Raw genomic sequence first — 7,735 nt, 5'->3', positions numbered from 1 at the left:
ACGAGCGGTGCCATGTCCACGCCCAGGATCTGAACCCTGGGCTGCCGCAGCAGAGCGTGCAAACTTAACCACTCGGCCACGGAGCCGGCCCCCCTCTTTTTTTCTTTTTTTAAAGATTGGCATGTGAGCTAAAATCTGTTGCCAATCTTCTTCTTTTTTTTTTTTTAAAAAAAGATTTTATTTTTCCTTTTTCTCCCAAAGCCCCTCCCTTCGTACATAGTTGTGTATTTTTGGATGTGGGTCCTTCTAGTTGTGACATGTGGGATGCCGCCTCAGCATGGCTTGACAAGCGGTGCCATGTCTGCACCCAAGATTTGAACTGGTGAAACCCCAGGCCACTGAGGCGGAGCACGGGAACTTAACCACTCGGCCATGGGACTGGCCCCAACCAATCTTCTTCTTTTTTTTTCCTTCTTCTTCTCTCCAAAGCCCCCCAGTATATTCTAGTTGTGAGTACCTCTGGTTGTGCTATGTGGGATGCCGTTTCAGCATGGCCTGATGAGCAGTGGCATGTCCGCACCCAGGATCCAAACCTATGAAACCCTGGGCCACTGAAGCAGAGCACGTGAACTCAACCCCTCGGCCACGGGGCCAGCCCCCATATGGTATTTCTATTTCTACTTTTTTGAGAAATCTCCATGCTGTTTTCTATATTAGCTGCACCAGTTTGCATTCCCACCAGCAGTGTATGAGAGTTCCCTTGTCTCCACATCCTCTCCAACATTTACTGTTTTTTGTCTTGGTAATTATAGCCATTCTAACAGGTGTAAGGTGGTATCTCATTGTAGTTTTGATTTTCCTTTCCCTAATAATTAGTCATGTTGAACATCTTTTCATGTGCTTATTTTATATCTTCTTTGGGAAAATGTCTGTTCGTATCCTTTGCCCATTTTTTGATCAGGTTGTTTGTTTTTTGGTTGAGTTGTATGAGTTCTTTATATATTTTGGAGATTAACCTCTTGTCAGATATATGATTTGCAAATATTATCTCCCAGTTGGTGGGTTGTCTTTTCATTTTCTTCATGGCTTCCTTTGCCTTGCAGAAGCTTATTAGTCTGATGTAGGCCCATTTGTTTATTTTTTCTTTTGTTTGCCTTGCCTGAAGAGACATAGTATTTGAAAAGGTCCTTCTAAGACTGATGTCAAAGAGTGCACTACCTATGTTTTCTTCTAGGAGTTTTATGGTTTCACATCTTACATTCAAGACTTCACTCCAGTTTGGGTGATTTTGTGTATGATGAAAGATAATGGTCTACTTTCATTCTTTTGCATGTGGCTGTCCAGTTTTCCCAACACCATTTATTGCAGAGACTTTCCTTTCTCCATTGTATATTCTTGGCACCTTTGTCAAAGATTAGCTGTCCATAGATGTGTGGTTTTCTTTCTGGGCTTTCAATTCTGTTGCATTGATCTGTGTGCCTGTTTTTGTACTAGTACCATGCTGTTTTGATCACTGTAGCTTTGTAGTATATTTTGAAGTCAGGGATTGTGATGCCTCCAGCTTCATTCATCTTTCTCAGCATTGCTTTAGAAATTTGGGGTCTTTTGTTGCCCCATATGAATTTTAGGATTGTTTGTTTTATTTCTGTGAAGAATGTCATTAGGATTCTGACTGGGATTGCGTTGAATGTGTAGATTGCTTTAGGTATTATTGGCATTTTAACTATGTTTACTCTTCAGATCCATGAGCATGGAATATCTTTCCCTTTCTTTATGTCATCATCTATTTCTTTCAATGACGTCTTGTAGTTTTCAGTGTATAGATCTTTCACCTCCTTGGTTAAATTTATTACTAGATATTTTATTCTTTTTGTTGCGATTGTAAATGGGATTGTATTCTTGAGTTCTCTTTCTGTTAGCTCGTTGTTAGAGTATAGAAATGCAACTGATTTTTGTAAGTTGATTTTGTACCCTGCAGCTTTGCTGTAGTTCTTGATTAGTTCTAATAGTTTTCCAATGGATTCTTTAGAGTTTTCTACATATAAAATCATGTCATCTGCAAACAGGGAGAGTTTCTCTTCTTTCTTTCTAATTTGGACAACTTTTATTTTTCTTGCCTAATTGCTCTGGCCAAAACCTCCACTACTATGTTGAATAAGAGTGGTGAGAGTGGGCACCCTTGTCTTGTTGCTGTTCTCAGAGGGATGGCTCTTAGTTTTTCCTTGTTGAGTATGATGTTGGCTGTGGGTTTGTCATATATGGTCTTTATTATGTTGAGGTACTTTCCTTCTATACCCATTTCATTGAGAGTTTTTATTGTAAAAGGGTGTTGGATCTTATCAAATGTTTTCTCTGCATCTATTGAGATGATCATATGATTTTTATTCCTCATTTTGTTGATGTGGTGTATCACATTGATTGATTGGTGGATGTTGAACCGTCTGTGCATCCCTGGTGTAAATCTCACTTGATCATGGTGTATAATCTTTCTGATGTATTGCTGTATTCGGGTTGCCAATATTTTGTTGAGGTATATCACATTTTCTTTATTCACTCATCTGTAAAAGGACACTTGGATTGTTTCTCCCTTTGGCTATTGTGAATAATGCTACCATAAACATCAGTATCAAATATCTCTCTGAGACCCTGCTTTCTTTTGTTTTAGGTATGCATCCAGAAGTGGAAATGTTAGACCATATGGTAATCCTATTTTTAACTTTTTGAGGAACCTCCATACTGTTTTCCACAGCAGCCACACCATTTTACATCCCCACCAACAGTGCATAAGTGTTCCCTTTCACCACATCCTCACCAGCATTTATCTCCTGTCTTTTTATCATAGCCATTCCAACAGGCATGAGGTAATATCTCATTGTTGTTTTGATTTGAATTTCTCTTATGATTTGTGATGTTGAGCATCTTTTCACATGTTTGTTGGCCATCTGTATATCTTCTTTGGGGAATTGTCTATTCAAGTCCTTTACCAATTTTTTAATTGAGTTATTTGTTTTTTGGTGTTAAATTGTAGAAGTTCCTTATATATTCTGGATGTTAACCCCTTATCAATATATGATTTGCAAGTATTTTCTCCTATTCCATAGGTTGTCTTTTTTTTTTTTAAAGATTGGCAACTGAGCTAACAACTGTTGCCAATCTTCTTTCTTTTTCTTTCCAAAGACCCCCACTACATAGTTGCATATTCTAGTTTTGAGTGCCTCTCGTTGTGCTGTGTGGGATGCTGCCTCAGCATGGCCTGATGAGCGGTGCCATGTCTGTGCCCAGGATCCAAACTGGCGGAACCCTGGGCCATGGAAGTAGAGCACACAAACTTAACCACTCAGCCAGGGGGCCGGCCCCAATAGGTTGTCTTTTCATTCTGTTGATAGTTTCCTTTGATGTGCAGAAATTTTTAAGCTTGATATACAGTCATGCATTGCTTAAAGATGGGGAAGTCTGAGAACTGCATCATGTGGTGGTTTCCTAGTTGTGCAAAGATCATAGAGTGTACTTACACAAACCTAGATGGTATAGCCTACTACACACCTAGGTTATATGGTATTAATCTCATGGGACCACTGTTGTATATGTGGTCCGTTGTTAACTGAAACGTTGTTATGTGGCACACGACTGTAGTCTCATTTGTCTGTTTTACTTTTGTTGCCTGTGCTTTTGGTGTCATATCCAAGAAACCATTGTCAAATCTAATGTCCTGAATCTTTCCCCCTATGTTTTCTTCTAGGAATTTTATAGGTTTAGGTCTTTAATCCATTTTGAGGTAATTTTTGTATATGGTGTAAGTTGAGGGTCCAACTTCACTATTTGCAAGTGGATATCCAATTTTCCTCACACCATTTGTTGAAGAGACTGTCTTTTCCCCATTGTGTAGTCTTGGCATCCTTGTTGAAAATTATTTGGCCATATATGCAAAGGTTTATTTCTGGGCTTTCTTTTCTGTTCCATTGGTTTATATATCTGTCTTTATGCCAATGCCACATCATCTTGATTACTGTTGCTTTGTAGTATTTTTTGAAATCAAGAAATGTGTAGTCTTCAACTTTGCTCTTCCTTTGTAAGATTGTATTGGCTATTCAGGGTCCCTTGAGCTTCCATGTGAACTTTAGGATTTTTTTTTTCCTATTTCTGCAAATAATGATATTGGGATTTTGATAGGGATTTCATTGAATTTGTAGGTCCCTTTGGCTAGTATGGCCATTTTAACAACATTAAGTCTTCCAATCCATGAGCATGGCACGTCTTTCCATTCATTTGTACTTTCTTTTAGGAATAGTTTCTAGATTTCAGTGTACAAATCTTTTGCCTCCTTGGTTCAGTTTATTCCTTAGTATTTTATCCTTTCTGTTGCTATAGTAAATGAGATTTGTTTAAAAATTTTTTTTGGATTGATCATTGTTAGTGCATAGAAATGCAAATTATTTTTGAAAAATTTTTATAGTAAGGTGCTATATGGTATTCTGTTGTATGCATAGCACAATTCACTTAACCAGTCTCCTATTGAGGAATATCTATGTTATTTACAGAGCTTTGATGTTACAAACAATGCTGCAGTGCACAGTCTTGTGAACATCTCATTTTTCACATATATCTGTTGGATAAATTCCTAGAAGTTAAATTTCTGGATTAAAGGATATATGCATTGAAAAATTTCATAGATATTGCCAAAGCATTATGATTTTGACATAAAACAGTCAGAATTTGTGATGGTATTTATTGCAAATTATGAGAGCATCTATTTTCTCCTCCAATTTGCTTTTTTTTTTTTTTTTTTAAAGATTTTATTTTTTTCCTTTTTCTCCCCAAAGCCCCCGGTACATAGTTGTATATTCTTAGTTGTGGGTCCTTCTAGTTGTGGTATGTGGGATGCTGCCTCAGCGTGGCTCAATGAATGGTGCCATGTCCGCGCCCAGGATTCGAACTGACGAAACACTGGGCCGCCTGCAGCGGAGCGCGCGAACTTAACCACTCTGCCACGGGGCCGGCCCCTCCAATTTGCTCTTTTAAGGGTAATTTACTTTGTCTTTCTTCCAAAGCAGATTCACAAATTACACATTTATGGTCAAGAGTCCAAGAAAGGGTTTTATGTTGATTTCTGTGGCAATTTGATGAAAAATATGAAAGAGATATGGGCCAGTGAACTTTTTCTAAAATATAGCTGAAGGAGACTCATTGAGAATCATCTACTAAAAGTGATATATGTACAATAATATATCAGTAAAACTTTGTTAGTCATCCTTTATTGGAGTTGTCTTTCTTATGATTCACAAATTTTAAAAATTCTGCAATTATCATTTTGTTATTAAGATGTTTCTCTTTTGTGGCATTTGTCATTTAAGGCTGTTTAGTGTTAAGAAGTCTTGTCAGCAAGAACTAGTTTAAAAGTCATGTGCTGTCATGTAAAGGAGTGGCTCTCCTGTCAAATTTATTGCATTTCCCAAGGAGGAAAATATAACTTCTGTAAATTGTAGGTTTAAGTGACATTCAATGTATGGAAGACAAGAATAAAATCAGTATACCAGATACAGAAGGCTAGTTTGTGTATTTGGCAATGGTACTTGAATACTTGACAGAGGACTTGAAATGTGTAAAAGCTTCTCTTGATTAAAAAGTTGCCGGAGTCTATCAGATTATCAAAGTGTTCCATTCAAGAAAGGCTCATCACTTGCTATTCCAGTAGAAAGCAGCAACCCTGTCACCTAAACACAACAGGAGGTCTTGCAAATTTCAAGAAAAGTAAATGGAATGGACTAAAACATGTATGGCGGAATAAAATTGGAAATAAAATTTGAAGCCATTCCATTTTAGAGAACTGATTTGTGACTTGCAGAGATTACCAATCGACAATTAAATTATAGAACATGAAAGTTGGGGAGGCTTTTAGAGCTCATCCAGCCAAACCTCTGTAATGAGGAGAAAATAGATGTAGATTGGTTGGTCTGTGAGCTAAATATCACATCAGACTGGGGAAAAGGTCGATGTGTATGTGTATTCCAAATGGCAGTTTTGGATTTATTCAATATTGAAAGAATTGTATGCAGATCTCAAGTTGGTCTTATGTTATACACACACACACACACACACACAGAGGCATACATTGGGGATATTGTGGGTTTGGTTCTAGACCACCACAATAAAGCAAATATCACAATAAAGCAAGTCACAGGAACTTTTTGGTTTCCCAGCACATATAAAAGTTATGTTGACACTATGCTATAGTCTATTAAGTCTATTAATATTAAGTGGCATTATGTCTAAAAATATATACATGCCTTAATTAAAAATACTTTATCACTAAAAAATGCTAACCATCATCTGAGCCTTCTGTGAGTCATAATCTTTTTGCTGGTGGAGGGTCTTGCCTCAATGCTGATGGCTGCTGACTGATCAGGGTAGTTACTGCTGAAGGTTGGGGTGGCTGTGGCAACTTCTTAAAATAAGACAACAGTGAAGTTTGCCACATTGATTGATTCTTTCTTTCATGAATGATTTCTCTGTAGCATGTGATGCTGTTTGATAGCATTCTACCCACAGAACTTCTTTCAAAATTGGAATCAATCCTCTCAAACCCTGCTACTGCTTTATCGACAAAGTTTATGTAATATCCTAAATTCTTTGTTGTCATTTCAATAATCTTCACAGCATCTTCTCCAGGAGTAGATTCCATCTCAAAAAACCATCTTTTTTGCTCATCCGTAAGAAGCAGCTCCTCATCTGTGAAAGTTTTATCATGCGATTGGAGCAATATAGTCACATCTTCAGGTTCCACTTCCAATTCTAGTTCTCTTGCTATTTCTACCACATCTGCCGCTACTTCCTCCACTGAAGTCTTGAACCCCTCAAAGTCATCCTGAGGTTTGGAATCAACTTCTTCTAAACTCCTGTTAATGTTGCTATTTTGACCTGTTCCCATGAATCACAAATATTCTTAGTGGCATCTGGAATGGTGAATCCTTTCTAGAAGGTTTGCAATTTACTTTGCCCAGGGCCATCAGTGGAGTCACTAACTATGGCAGCTATAGCATTACAAAATGTATTTCTTCAATAATAAGAGTTGAAAGTTGAAGTTACTCCTTGGTCCATGGGCTGCAGAATGGATGTTGTGTGAGGAGGCATGAACACAATATTAATCTCGTTGCAATCTCCATCAGAGCTCTTGGGTCACCAGGTGCATTGTCAATAAGCAGTAATATTTTGAAAGAAATCTTTTTTTCTGAGCAGTAGGTCTCAATGGTGGGCTTAAAATATTGACTCAACTATGTTGTAAATAGATATGCTGTCATCCAGGCTTTGTTGTTTGATTTATAGAGCTTAGACAGAGTACCTTTAGCATAATTCTTAAGGGTCCTAGGATTTTCAGAATGGTAAATGAGCATTGGCTTTAACTTGAAGTTACCAGGTACATTAGCCCCTAACAAGAGAGTCAGCCTGTCCTTTGAAGCTTTGAAGCAAGGCATTGACTTTTCCTCGCCAGTTATGAAAGTCCTAGATGGCATCTTCTTCTAATATAAGGCTGTTTTGTCTACATTGAATATCTGTTGTTTTATCCTGGTTATATCTTCTGGAGAACTTGTTGCAGCTTCTACGTCAGCACTTGCTGCTTCACCTTGCACTTTCATGTTATGGAGATGGTTTCTTTCCTTGAAACTCATGGACCAACCTCTGCTAGCTTCAGATTTTTCTTCTGCAGCTTGCTCACTTCTCTCAGCCTTCAGAGGATTGAAGAGCTAGGACCTTGCTCCGCATTAGGCTTTGGGTTAAGGGGATGTTGTGGCTGGTTTGA

This window comes from Equus caballus, chromosome X (assembly GCF_041296265.1).
Source record: "Equus caballus isolate H_3958 breed thoroughbred chromosome X, TB-T2T, whole genome shotgun sequence".
Lineage (NCBI taxonomy): Eukaryota > Metazoa > Chordata > Mammalia > Perissodactyla > Equidae > Equus > Equus caballus.
This window is presented reverse-complemented; position numbering follows the sequence as displayed.